Genomic DNA, 15,022 nt, shown 5'->3' with positions numbered 1-15,022 from the left:
CCCCTAGCAGACTCCAGCCTAATGTAGATAGCCGAAAACTTGCTCTAGATCCCCCTAGCAGACTCCAGCCTAATGTAGATAGCTAGATCCCCCTTGCAGACTCCAGCCTAATGTAGATAGCAGAAAACCTGCTCTGGATCCCCCTAGTAGACTCCAGCCTAATGTAGATAGCCGAAAACTTGCTCTAGATCCCCCTAGCAGACTCCAGCCTAATGTAGATAGCTAGATCCCCCTAGCAGAATCCAGCCTAATGTAGATATCAGAAAACCTGCTCTAGATCCCCCTAGCAGACTCCAGCCTAATGTAGATAGCTAGATCCCCCTACCAGACTCCAGCCTAGTGTAGATAGCAGAAAACCTGCTCTAGATCCCCCTAGCAGACTCCAGCCTAATGTAGATAGCTAGATCCCCTAGCAGACTCCAGCCTAATGTAGATAGCCGAAAACTCGCTCTAGATCCCCCTAGCAGACTCCAGCCTAATGTAGATAACAGACAACATGCTCTGGATCCCCCTAGCAGACTCCAGCCTAATGTAGATAGCAGAAAAACTGCTTTAGATCCCCCCTAGCAGACTCCAGCCTAATGTAGATAGCTAGATCCCCCTAGCAGACTCCAGCCTAATGTAGATAGCAGAAAACCTGCTCTAGATCCCCCTAGCAGACTCCAGCCTAATGTAGATAGCCGAAAACTTGCTCTAGATCCCCCTAGCAGACTCCAGCCTAATGTAGATAGCTAGATCCCCTTGCAGACTCCAGCCTAATGTAGATAGCAGAAAACCTGCTCTGGATCCCCCTAGTAGACTCCAGCCTAATGTAGATAGCTAGATCCCCCTAGCAGAATCCATCCTAATGTAGATATCAGAAAACCTGCTCTAGATCCCCCTAACAGTCTCCAGCCTAATGTAGGTAGCTAGATCCCCCTAGCAGACTCCAGCCTAATGTAGATAGCAGAAAACCTGCTCTGGATCCCCCTAGCAGACTCCAGCCTAATGTAGATAGCTAGATCCCCTAGCAGACTCCAGCTTAATGTAGATAGCCGAAAACTTGCTCTAGATCCCCTAGCAGACTCCAGCCTAATGTAGATAGCCGAAAACTTGCTCTAGATCCCCTAGCAGACTCCAGCCTAATGTAGATATCAGAAAACCTGCTCTAGATCCCCTAGCAGACTCCAGCCTAATGTAGATAGCAGAAAACCTGCTCTGGATTCCCCTAGCAGACTCCAGCCTAATGTAGATAGCCGAAAACTTGCTCTAGATCCCCTAGCAGACTCCAGCCTAATGTAGATAGCTAGATCCCCCTAGCAGACTCCAGCCTGATGTAGATATCAGAAAACCTGCTCTAGATCCCCTAACAGACTCCAGCCTAATGTAGGTAGCTAGATCCCCCTAGCAGACTCCAGCCTAATGTAGATAGCAGAAAACCTGCTCTGGATCCCCTAGCAGACTCCAGCCTAATGTAGATAGCAGAAAACCTGCTCTGGATCCCCCTAGCAGACTCCAGCCTAATGTAGATAGCTTGATCCCCCTAGCAGACTCCAGCCTAATGTAGATAGCAGAAAACCTGTTCTGGATTCCCCTAGCAGACTCCAGCCTAATGTAGATAGCTAGATCCCCTAGCAGACTCCAGCCTAATGTAGATAGCAGAAAACCTGCTCTAGATCCCCCTAGCAGACTCCAGCCTAATGAAGATAGCTAGATCCCCCTAGCAGTCTCCAGCCTAATGTAGATAGCAGAAAACCTGCTCTGGATCCCCCTAGCAGACTCCAGCCTAATGTAGATAGCTAGATCCCCCTAGCAGACTCCAGCCTAGTGTAGATAGCAGAAAACCTGCTCTGGATCCCCCTAGCAGACTCCAGCCTAATGAAGATAGCTAGATCCCCTAGCAGACTCCAGCCTAGTGTAGATAGCTAGATCCCCCTAGCAGACTCCAGCCTAGTGTAGATAGCAGAAAACCTGCTCTGGATCCCCCTAGCAGACTCCAGCCTAATGAAGATAGCTAGATCCCCCTAGCAGACTCCATCCTAATGTAGATAGCAGACAACCTGCTTTAGATCCCCCCTAGCAGACTCCAGCCTAATGTAGATAGCTAGATCCCCCTAGCAGACTCCAGCCTAGTGTAGATAGCAGAAAACCTGCTCTGGATCCCCCTAGCAAACTCCAGCCTAATGTAGATAGAAGAAAACCTGCTCTAGATCCCCTAGCAGACTCCAGCCTAATGTAGATAGCTAGATCCCCTAGCATACTCCAGCCTAATGTTGATAGCAGAAAACCTGCTCTGGATCCCCCTAGCAGACTCCAGCCTAATGTAGATAGCTAGAGGCGCCTAGCAGACTCCAGCTTAACGTAGATAGCAGGAAACTTGCTCTAGATCCCCCTAGCAGACTTCAGCCTATGGTAGATAGCAGAAAACCTGCTCTAGATCCCCCTAGCAGACTCCAGCCTAATGTAGATAGCTAGACCCCCATAGCAGACACCAGCCTAGTGTAGATAGCAGAAAACCTGCTCTGGATCCCCTAGCACACTCCAGCCTAATGTAGGTAGCTAGATGCGCCTAGCAGACTCCAGCCTAATATAGATAGCAGGAAACTTGCTCTAGATCCCCCTAGCAGACTCCAGCCTAATATAGATAGCAGGAAATCTGCTCTAGTTCCCCCTAGCAGACTCCCGCCTATTGTAGATAGCTAGATCCCCCTAGCAGACTCCAGCCTAATGTAGATAGTAGAAAACCTGCTCTGGACCCCCTAGCATACTCCAGCCTAATGTAGATAGCAGAAAACCTGCTGTAAATCACCCTAGCAGACTCCAGCCTAATGTAGGTAGCAGAAAACCTGCTCTAGATCACCCTAGCAGACTCCAACCTAATGAAGATAGCAGAAAACCTGCTCTGGATCCCCTAGCAGACTCCATAGTAGAGAACTTGCTCTGGATCCCCTAGCAGACTCCAGCCTAATGTTGATAGTAGAAAACCTGATCTGGATCCCCCTAGCAGACTCCAGCCTAATGTAGATAGCCGAAAACTTGCTCTAGATCCCCTAGCAGACTCCAGCCTAATGTAGATAGCTAGATCCCCCTTGCAGACTCCAGCCTAATGTAGATAGCAGAAAACCTGCTCTGGATCCCCTAGTAGACTCCAGCCTAATGTAGATAGCCGAAAACTTGCTCTAGATCCCCCTAGCAGACTCCAGCCTAATGTAGATAGCTAGATCCCCTAGCAGAATCCAGCCTAATGTAGATATCAGAAAACCTGCTCTAGATCCCCTAGCAGACTCCAGCCTAATGTAGATAGCTAGATCCCCCTACCAGACTCCAGCCTAGTGTAGATAGCAGAAAACCTGCTCTAGATCCCCCTAGCAGACTCCAGCCTAATGTAGATAGCTAGATCCCCTAGCAGACTCCAGCCTAATGTAGATAGCCGAAAACTCGCTCTAGATCCCCCTAGCAGACTCCAGCCTAATGTAGATAACAGACAACATGCTCTGGATCCCCCTAGCAGACTCCAGCCTAATGTAGATAGCAGAAAAACTGCTTTAGATCCCCCCTAGCAGACTCCAGCCTAATGTAGATAGCTAGATCCCCCTAGCAGACTCCAGCCTAATGTAGATAGCAGAAAACCTGCTCTAGATCCCCCTAGCAGACTCCAGCCTAATGTAGATAGCCGAAAACTTGCTCTAGATCCCCCTAGCAGACTCCAGCCTAATGTAGATAGCTAGATCCCCCTTGCAGACTCCAGCCTAATGTAGATAGCAGAAAACCTGCTCTGGATCCCCCTAGTAGACGCCAGCCTAATGTAGATAGCTAGATCCCCCTAGCAGAATCCATCCTAATGTAGATATCAGAAAACCTGCTCTAGATCCCCCTAACAGTCTCCAGCCTAATGTAGGTAGCTAGATCCCCCTAGCAGACTCCAGCCTAATGTAGATAGCAGAAAACCTGCTCTGGATCCCCCTAGCAGACTCCAGCCTAATGTAGATAGCTAGATCCCCCTAGCAGACTCCAGCCTAATGTAGATAGCCGAAAACTTGCTCTAGATCCCCCTAGCAGACTCCAGCCTAATGTAGATAGCCGAAAACTTGCTCTAGATCCCCCTAGCAGACTCCAGCCTAATGTAGATATCAGAAAACCTGCTCTAGATCCCCCTAGCAGACTCCAGCCTAATGTAGATAGCAGAAAACCTGCTCTGGATTCCCCTAGCAGACTCCAGCCTAATGTAGATAGCCGAAAACTTGCTCTAGATCCCCCTAGCAGACTCCAGCCTAATGTAGATAGCTAGATCCCCCTAGCAGACTCCAGCCTGATGTAGATATCAGAAAACCTGCTCTAGATCCCCCTAACAGACTCCAGCCTAATGTAGGTAGCTAGATGCCCCTAGCAGACTCCAGCCTAATGTAGATAGCAGAAAACCTGCTCTGGATCCCCCTAGCAGACTCCAGCCTAATGTAGATAGCAGAAAACCTGCTCTGGATCCCCCTAGCAGACTCCAGCCTAATGTAGATAGCTTGATCCCCCTAGCAGACTCCAGCCTAATGTAGATAGCAGAAAACCTGTTCTGGATTCCCCTAGCAGACTCCAGCCTAATGTAGATAGCTAGATCCCCCTAGCAGACTCCAGCCTAATGTAGATAGTAGAATACTTGCTCTGGATCCCCCTAGCAGACTCCAGCCTATTGTAGATAGCTAGATCCCCCTAGCAGACTTCAGCCTAATGTAGATAGTAGAAAACCTGCTCTAGATCCCCCTAGCAGACTCCAGCCTAATGTAGATAGCTAGATCCCCTAGCAGACTCCAGCCTAATGTAGATAGCCGAAAACTCGCTCTAGATCCCCCTAGCAGACTCCAGCCTAATGTAGATAACAGACAACCTGCTCTGGATCCCCCTAGCAGACTCCAGCCTAATGTAGATAGCTAGATCCCCCTAGCAGAATCCAGCCTAATGTAGATATCAGAAAACCTGCTCTAGATCCCCCTAACAGTCTCCAGCATAATGTAGGTAGCTAGATCCCCCTAGCAGACTCCAGCCTAATGTAGATAGCAGAAAACCTGCTCTGGATCCCCCTAGCAGACTCCAGCCTAATGTAGATAGCTAGATCCCCCTAGCAGACTCCAGCCTAATGTAGATAGCCGAAAACTTGCTCTAGATCCCCCTAGCAGACTCCAGCCTAATGTAGATATCAGAAAACCTGCTCTAGATCCCCCTATCAGACTCCAGCCTAATGTAGATAGCAGAAAACCTGCTCTGGATTCCCCTAGCAGACTCCAGCCTGATGTAGATATCAGAAAACCTGCTCTAGATCCCCCTAACAGACTCCAGCCTAATGTAGGTAGCTAGATCCCCCTAGCAGACTCCAGCCTAATGTAGATAGCAGAAAACCTGCTCTGGATCCCCCTAGCAGACTCCAGCCTAATGTAGATAGCAGAAAACCTGCTCTGGATCCCCCTAGCAGACTCCAGCCTAATGTAGATAGCTTGATCCCCCTAGCAGACTCCAGCCTAATGTAGATAGCAGAAAAACTGTTCTGGATTCCCCTAGCAGACTCCAGCCTAATGTAGATAGCTAGATCCCCCTAGCAGACTCCAGCCTAATGTAGATAGTAGAATACTTGCTCTGGATCCCCCTAGCAGACTCCAGCCTATTGTAGATAGCTAGATCCCCCTAGCAGACTTCAGCCTAATGTAGATAGTAGAAAACCTGCTCTAGATCCCCCTAGCAGACTCCAGCCTAATGTAGATAGCTAGATCCCCTAGCAGACTCCAGCCTAATGTAGATAGCCGAAAACTCGCTCTAGATCCCCCTAGCAGACTCCAGCCTAATGTAGATAACAGACAACCTGCTCTGGATCCCCCTAGCAGACTCCAGCCTAATGTAGATAGCTAGATCCCCCTAGCAGAATCCAGCCTAATGTAGATATCAGAAAACCTGCTCTAGATCCCCCTAACAGTCTCCAGCCTAATGTAGGTAGCTAGATCCCCCTAGCAGACTCCAGCCTAATGTAGATAGCAGAAAACCTGCTCTGGATCCCCCTAGCAGACTCCAGCCTAATGTAGATAGCTAGATCCCCCTAGCAGACTCCAGCCTAATGTAGATAGCCGAAAACTTGCTCTAGATCCCCCTAGCAGACTCCAGCCTAATGTAGATATCAGAAAACCTGCTCTAGATCCCCCTATCAGACTCCAGCCTAATGTAGATAGCAGAAAACCTGCTCTAGATCCCCCTATCAGACTCCAGCCTAATGTAGATAGCAGAAAACCTGCTCTAGATCCCCCTAGCAGACTCCAGCCTAATGTAGATAGCCGAAAACTTGCTCTAGATCCCCCTAGCAGACTCCAGCCTAATGTAGATATCAGAAAACCTGCTCTAGATCCCCCTAGCAGATTCCAGCCTAATGTAGATAGCAGAAAACCTGCTCTGGATTCCCCTAGCAGACTCCAACCTAATGAAGATAGCTAGATCCCCCTAGCAGAATCCAGCCTAATGTAGATATCAGACAACCTGCTCTAGATCCCCCTAACAGTCTCCAGCCTAATGTAGGTAGCTAGATCCCCCTAGCAGACTCCAGCCTAATGTAGATAGCTTGATCCCCCTTGCAGACTCCAGCCTAATGTAGATAGCAGAAAACCTGCTCTGGATCCCCCTAGTAGACTCCAGCCTAATGTAGATAGCCGAAAACTTGCTCTAGATCCCCCTAGCAGACTCCAGCCTAATGTAGATAGCTAGATCCCCCTAGCAGACTCCAGCCTAATGTAGATAGCCGAAAACTTGCTCTAGATCCCCCTAGCAGACTCCAGCCTAATGTAGATAGCCGAAAACTTGCTCTAGATCCCCCTAGCAGACTCCAGCCTAATGTAGATATCAGAAAACCTGCTATAGATCCCACTAGCAGACTCCAGCCTAATGTAGATAGCAGAAAACCTGCTCTGGATTCCCCTAGCAGACTCCAACCTAATGAAGATAGCAGAAAACCTGCTCTAGATCCCCCTAGCAGACTCCAGCCTAATGTAGATAGCTAGATCCCCCTAGCAGAATCCAGCCTAATGTAGATATCAGAAAACCTGCTCTAGATCCCCCTAACAGTCTCCAGCCTAATGTAGGTAGCTAGATCCCCCTAGCAGACTCCAGCCTAATGTAGATAGCATGATCCCCCTTGCAGACTCCAGCCTAATGTAGATAGCAGAAAACCTGCTCTGGATCCCCCTAGTAGACTCCAGCCTAATGTAGATAGCCGAAAACTTGCTCTAGATCCCCCTAGCAGATTCCAGCCTAATGTAGATAGCAGAAAACCTGCTCTGGATTCCCCTAGCAGACTCCAACCTAATGAAGATAGCTAGATCCCCCTAGCAGAATCCAGCCTAATGTAGATATCAGACAACCTGCTCTAGATCCCCCTAACAGTCTCCAGCCTAATGTAGGTAGCTAGATCCCCCTAGCAGACTCCAGCCTAATGTAGATAGCTTGATCCCCCTTGCAGACTCCAGCCTAATGTAGATAGCAGAAAACCTGCTCTGGATCCCCCTAGTAGACTCCAGCCTAATGTAGATAGCCGAAAACTTGCTCTAGATCCCCCTAGCAGACTCCAGCCTAATGTAGATAGCTAGATCCCCTAGCAGACTCCAGCCTAATGTAGATAGCCGAAAACTTGCTCTAGATCCCCTAGCAGACTCCAGCCTAATGTAGATAGCCGAAAACTTGCTCTAGATCCCCCTAGCAGACTCCAGCCTAATGTAGATATCAGAAAACCTGCTATAGATCCCACTAGCAGACTCCAGCCTAATGTAGATAGCAGAAAACCTGCTCTGGATTCCCCTAGCAGACTCCAACCTAATGAAGATAGCAGAAAACCTGCTCTAGATCCCCCTAGCAGACTCCAGCCTAATGTAGATAGCTAGATCCCCCTAGCAGAATCCAGCCTAATGTAGATATCAGAAAACCTGCTCTAGATCCCCCTAACAGTCTCCAGCCTAATGTAGGTAGCTAGATCCCCCTAGCAGACTCCAGCCTAATGTAGATAGCATGATCCCCCTTGCAGACTCCAGCCTAATGTAGATAGCAGAAAACCTGCTCTGGATCCCCCTAGTAGACTCCAGCCTAATGTAGATAGCCGAAAACTTGCTCTAGATCCCCCTAGCAGACTCCAGACTAATGTAGATAGCTAGATCCCCCTAGCAGAATCCAGCCTAATGTAGATATCAGAAAACCTGCTCTAGATCCCCCTAACAGACTCCAGCCTAATGTAGGTAGCTAGATCCCCCTAGCAGACTCCAGCCTAATGTAGATAGCAGAAAACCTGCTCTGGATCCCCCTAGCAGACTCCAGCCTAATGTAGATAGCAGAAAACCTGCTCTGGATCCCCCTAGCAGACTCCAGCCTAATGTAGATAGCTTGATCCCCCTAGCAGACTCCAGCCTAATGTAGATAGCAGAAAACCTGTTCTGGATTCCCCTAGCAGACTCCAGCCTAATGTAGATAGCTAGATCCCCCTAGCAGACTCCAGCCTAATGTAGATAGTAGAATACTTGCTCTGGATCCCCCTAGCAGACTCCAGCCTATTGTAGATAGCTAGATCCCCCTAGCAGACTTCAGCCTAATGTAGATAGTAGAAAACCTGCTCTAGATCCCCCTAGCAGACTCCAGCCTAATGTAGATAGCTAGATCCCCTAGCAGACTCCAGCCTAATGTAGATAGCCGAAAACTCGCTCTAGATCCCCCTAGCAGACTCCAGCCTAATGTAGATAACAGACAACCTGCTCTGGATCCCCCTAGCAGACTCCAGCCTAATGTAGATAGCTAGATCCCCCTAGCAGAATCCAGCCTAATGTAGATATCAGAAAACCTGCTCTAGATCCCCCTAACAGTCTCCAGCCTAATGTAGGTAGCTAGATCCCCCTAGCAGACTCCAGCCTAATGTAGATAGCAGAAAACCTGCTCTGGATCCCCCTAGCAGACTCCAGCCTAATGTAGATAGCTAGATCCCCTAGCAGACTCCAGCCTAATGTAGATAGCCGAAAACTTGCTCTAGATCCCCTAGCAGACTCCAGCCTAATGTAGATATCAGAAAACCTGCTCTAGATCCCCTATCAGACTCCAGCCTAATGTAGATAGCAGAAAACCTGCTCTAGATCCCCCTATCAGACTCCAGCCTAATGTAGATAGCAGAAAACCTGCTCTAGATCCCCCTAGCAGACTCCAGCCTAATGTAGATAGCCGAAAACTTGCTCTAGATCCCCTAGCAGACTCCAGCCTAATGTAGATATCAGAAAACCTGCTCTAGATCCCCCTAGCAGATTCCAGCCTAATGTAGATAGCAGAAAACCTGCTCTGGATTCCCCTAGCAGACTCCAACCTAATGAAGATAGCTAGATCCCCTAGCAGAATCCAGCCTAATGTAGATATCAGACAACCTGCTCTAGATCCCCCTAACAGTCTCCAGCCTAATGTAGGTAGCTAGATCCCCCTAGCAGACTCCAGCCTAATGTAGATAGCTTGATCCCCCTTGCAGACTCCAGCCTAATGTAGATAGCAGAAAACCTGCTCTGGATCCCCCTAGTAGACTCCAGCCTAATGTAGATAGCCGAAAACTTGCTCTAGATCCCCCTAGCAGACTCCAGCCTAATGTAGATAGCTAGATCCCCCTAGCAGACTCCAGCCTAATGTAGATAGCCGAAAACTTGCTCTAGATCCCCCTAGCAGACTCCAGCCTAATGTAGATAGCCGAAAACTTGCTCTAGATCCCCCTAGCAGACTCCAGCCTAATGTAGATATCAGAAAACCTGCTATAGATCCCACTAGCAGACTCCAGCCTAATGTAGATAGCAGAAAACCTGCTCTGGATTCCCCTAGCAGACTCCAACCTAATGAAGATAGCAGAAAACCTGCTCTAGATCCCCCTAGCAGACTCCAGCCTAATGTAGATAGCTAGATCCCCCTAGCAGAATCCAGCCTAATGTAGATATCAGAAAACCTGCTCTAGATCCCCCTAACAGTCTCCAGCCTAATGTAGGTAGCTAGATCCCCCTAGCAGACTCCAGCCTAATGTAGATAGCATGATCCCCCTTGCAGACTCCAGCCTAATGTAGATAGCAGAAAACCTGCTCTGGATCCCCCTAGTAGACTCCAGCCTAATGTAGATAGCCGAAAACTTGCTCTAGATCCCCCTAGCAGACTCCAGACTAATGTAGATAGCTAGATCCCCCTAGCAGAATCCAGCCTAATGTAGATATCAGAAAACCTGCTCTAGATCCCCCTAACAGTCTCCAGCCTAATGTAGGTAGCTAGATCCCCCTAGCAGACTCCAGCCTAATGTAGATAGCAGAAAACCTGCTCTGGATCGCCCTAGTAGACTCCAGCCTAATGTAGATAGCTAGATCCCCCTAGCAGACTCCAGCCTAATGTAGATAGCCGAAAACTTGCTCTAGATCCCCCTAGCAGACTCCAGCCTAATGTAGATAGCCGAAAACTTGCTCTAGATCCCCTAGCAGACTCCAGCCTAATGTAGATATCAGAAAACCTGCTCTAGATCCCCCTAGCAGACTCCAGCCTAATGTAGATAGCAGAAAACCTGCTCTGGATTCCCCTAAAAGACTCCAACCTAATGAAGATAGCAGAAAACCTGCTCTGGATCCCCCTAGCAGACTCCATAGTAGAGAACTTGCTCTGGATCCCCTAGCAGACTCCAGCCTAATGTTGATAGTAGAAAACCTGATCTGGATCCCCCAAGCAGACTCCAGCCTAATGTAGATAGCAGAAAACCTGCTCTAGATCACCCTAGCAGACTCCAGCCTAATGTAGATAGCTAGATCCCCCTAGCAGACTCCAACCTAATGTAGATAGCAGAAAAACCTGCTCTAGGTCCCCCTAGCAGACTCCAGCCTAATGTAGATAGCTAGATCCCCCTAGCAGTCTCCAGCCTAATGTAGATAGCAGAAAACCTGCTCTGGATCCCCCTAGCAGACTCCAGCCTAATGTAGATAGCTAGATCCCCCTACCAGACTCCAGCCTAGTGTAGATAGCAGAAAACCTGCTCTAGATCCCCCTAGCAGACTCCAGCCTAATGTAGATAGCTAGATCCCCTAGCAGACTCCAGCCTAATGTAGATAGCCGAAAACTCGCTCTAGATCCCCCTAGCAGACTCCAGCCTAATGTAGATAACAGACAACCTGCTCTGGATCCCCCTAGCAGACTCCAGCCTAATGTAGATAGCAGAAAAACTGCTTTAGATCCCCCCTAGCAGACTCCAGCCTAATGTAGATAGCTAGATCGCCCTAGCAGACTCCAGCCTAATGTAGATAGCAGAAAACCTGCTCTAGATCCCCCTAGCAGACTCCAGCCTAATGTAGATAGCCGAAAACTTGCTCTAGATCCACCTAGCAGACTCCAGCCTAATGAAGATAGCTAGATCCCCCTTGCAGACTCCAGCCTAATGTAGATAGCAGAAAACCTGCTCTGGATCCCCCTAGCAGACTCCAACCTAATGTAGATAGCAGAAAACCTGCTCTGGATCCACCTAGCAGACTCCAGCCTAATGTAGATAGCAGACAACCTGCTCTGGATCCCGCTAGCAGACTTCAGCCTAATGTAGATAGCAGACAACCTGCTTTAGATCCCCCTAGCAGATTCCAGCCTAATGTAGATAGCTAGATCCCCCTAGCAGACTCCAGCCTAGGGTAGATAGCAGAAAACCTGCTCTGGATCCCCCTAGCAGACTCCAGCCTAATGAAGATAGCTAGATCCCCCTAGCAGACTCCATCCTAATGTAGATAGCAGACAACCTGCTTTATATCCCCCTAGCAGACTCCAGCCTAATGTAGATAGCTAGATCCCCCTAGCAGACTCCAGCCTAGTGTAGATAGCAGAAAACCTGCTCTGGATCCCCCTTGCAGACTCCAGCCTAATGAAGATAGCTAGATCCCCCTAGCAGACTCCAGCCTAATGTAGATAGCAGAAAACCTGCTCTGGATCGCCCTAGTAGACTCCAGCCTAATGTAGATAGCTAGATCCCCCTAGCAGACTCCAGCCTAATGTAGATAGCCGAAAACTTGCTCTAGATCCCCCTAGCAGACTCCAGCCTAATGTAGATAGCCGAAAACTTGCTCTAGATCCCCCTAGCAGACTCCAGCCTAATGTAGATATCAGAAAACCTGCTCTAGATCCCCCTAGCAGACTCCAGCCTAATGTAGATAGCAGAAAACCTGCTCTGGATTCCCCTAAAAGACTCCAACCTAATGAAGATAGCAGAAAACCTGCTCTGGATCCCCCTAGCAGACTCCATAGTAGAGAACTTGCTCTGGATCCCCCTAGCAGACTCCAGCCTAATGTTGATAGTAGAAAACCTGATCTGGATCCCCCAAGCAGACTCCAGCCTAATGTAGATAGCAGAAAACCTGCTCTAGATCACCCTAGCAGACTCCAGCCTAATGTAGATAGCTAGATCCCCCTAGCAGACTCCAACCTAATGTAGATAGCAGAAAAACCTGCTCTAGGTCCCCCTAGCAGACTCCAGCCTAATGTAGATAGCTAGATCCCCCTAGCAGTCTCCAGCCTAATGTAGATAGCAGAAAACCTGCTCTGGATCCCCCTAGCAGACTCCAGCCTAATGTAGATAGCTAGATCCCCCTACCAGACTCCAGCCTAGTGTAGATAGCAGAAAACCTGCTCTAGATCCCCCTAGCAGACTCCAGCCTAATGTAGATAGCTAGATCCCCTAGCAGACTCCAGCCTAATGTAGATAACCGAAAACTCGCTCTAGATCCCCCTAGCAGACTCCAGCCTAATGTAGATAACAGACAACCTGCTCTGGATCCCCCTAGCAGACTCCAGCCTAATGTAGATAGCAGAAAAACTGCTTTAGATCCCCCCTAGCAGACTCCAGCCTAATGTAGATAGCTAGATCGCCCTAGCAGACTCCAGCCTAATGTAGATAGCAGAAAACCTGCTCTAGATCCCCCTAGCAGACTCCAGCCTAATGTAGATAGCCGAAAACTTGCTCTAGATCCACCTAGCAGACTCCAGCCTAATGTAGATTGCTAGATCCCCCTTGCAGACTCCAGCCTAATGTAGATAGCAGAAAACCTGCTCTGGATCCCCCTAGCAGACTCCAACCTAATGTAGATAGCAGAAAACCTGCTCTGGATCCACCTAGCAGACTCCAGCCTAATGTAGATAGCAGACAACCTGCTCTGGATCCCGCTAGCAGACTTCAGCCTAATGTAGATAGCAGACAACCTGCTTTAGATCCCCCTAGCAGATTCCAGCCTAATGTAGATAGCTAGATCCCCCTAGCAGACTCCAGCCTAGGGTAGATAGCAGAAAACCTGCTCTGGATCCCCCTAGCAGACTCCAGCCTAATGAAGATAGCTAGATCCCCCTAGCAGACTCCATCCTAATGTAGATAGCAGACAACCTGCTTTATATCCCCCTAGCAGACTCCAGCCTAATGTAGATAGCTAGATCCCCCTAGCAGACTCCAGCCTAGTGTAGATAGCAGAAAACCTGCTCTGGATCGCCCTTGCAGACTCCAGCCTAATGAAGATAGCTAGATCCCCCTAGCAGACTCCAGCCTAGTGTAGATAGCTAGATCCCCCTAGCAGACTCCATCCTAGTGTAGATAGCAGAAAACCTGCTCTGGATCCCCCTAGCAGACTCCAGCCTAATGAAGATAGCTAGATCCCCCTAGCAGACTCCATCCTAATGTATATAGCAGACAACCTGCTTTAGATCCCCCTAGCAGACTCCAGCCTAATGTAGATAGCTAGATCCCCCTAGCAGACTCCAGCCTAGTGTAGATAGCAGAAAAGCTGCTCTGGATCCCCCTAGCAAACTCCAGCCTAATGTAGATAGAAGAAAACCTGCTCTAGATCCCCCTAGCAGACTCCAGCCTAATGTAGATAGCTAGATCCCCTAGCATACTCCAGCCTAATGTTGATAGCAGAAAACCTGCTCTGGATCCCCTAGCAGACTCCAGCCTAATGTAGATAGCTAGAGGCGCCTAGCAGACTCCAGCTTAACGTAGATAGCAGGAAACTTGCTCTAGATCCCCCTAGCAGACTTCAGCCTATGGTAGATAGCAGAAAACCTGCTCTAGATCCCCCTAGCAGACTCCAGCCTAATGTAGATAGCTAGACACCCATAGCAGACACCAGCCTAGTGTAGATAGCAGAAAACCTGCTCTGGATCCCACTAGCACACTCCAGCCTAATGTAGGTAGCCAGATGCGCCTAGCAGACTCCAGCCTAATGTAGATAGCAGGAAACTTGCTCTAGATCCCCCTAGCAGACTCCAGCCTAATATAGATAGCAGAAAATCTGCTCTAGTTCCCCCCAGCAGACTCCCCTCTTGTGGGACTAGATCCCCTAGCAGACTCCAGCCTAATGTAGATAGTAGAAAACCTGCTCTGGACCCCCTAGCATACTCCAGCCTAATGTAGATAGCAGAAAACCTGCTGTAAATCACCCTAGCAGACTCCAGCCTAATGTAGATAGCAGAAAACCTGCTCTAGATCACCCTAGCAGACTCCAACCTAATGAAGATAGCAGAAAACTTGCTCTGGATCCCCCTAGCAGACTCCAGCCTAATGTAGACAGCTAGATCCCCCTAGCAGACTCCAGCCTAATGTAGGTAGCAGAAAACCTGCTCTAGATCACCCTAGCAGACTCCAACCTAATGAAGATAGCAGAAAACCTGCTCTGGATCCCCCTAGCAGACTCCATAGTAGAGAACTTGCTCTGGATCCCCCTAGCAGACTCCAGCCTAATGTTGATAGTAGAAAACCTGATCTGGATCCCCTAGCAGACTCCAGCCTAATGTAGATAGCAGAAAACCTGCTCTAGATCACCCTAGCAGACTCCAGCCTAATGTAGATAGCTAGATCCCCCTAGCAGACTCCAACCTAATGTAGATAGCAGAAAAACCTGCTCTAGGTCCCCCTAGCAGACTCCAGCCTAATGTAGATAGCTAGATCCCCCTAGCAGTCTCCAGCCTAATGTAGATAGCAGAAAACCTGCTCTGGATCCCCCTAGCAGACTCCAGCCTAATGTAG

This window comes from Salmo salar, chromosome ssa06, assembly GCF_905237065.1.
Source record: "Salmo salar chromosome ssa06, Ssal_v3.1, whole genome shotgun sequence".
Taxonomy (NCBI): Eukaryota; Metazoa; Chordata; class Actinopteri; order Salmoniformes; family Salmonidae; genus Salmo; species Salmo salar.
This window is presented reverse-complemented; position numbering follows the sequence as displayed.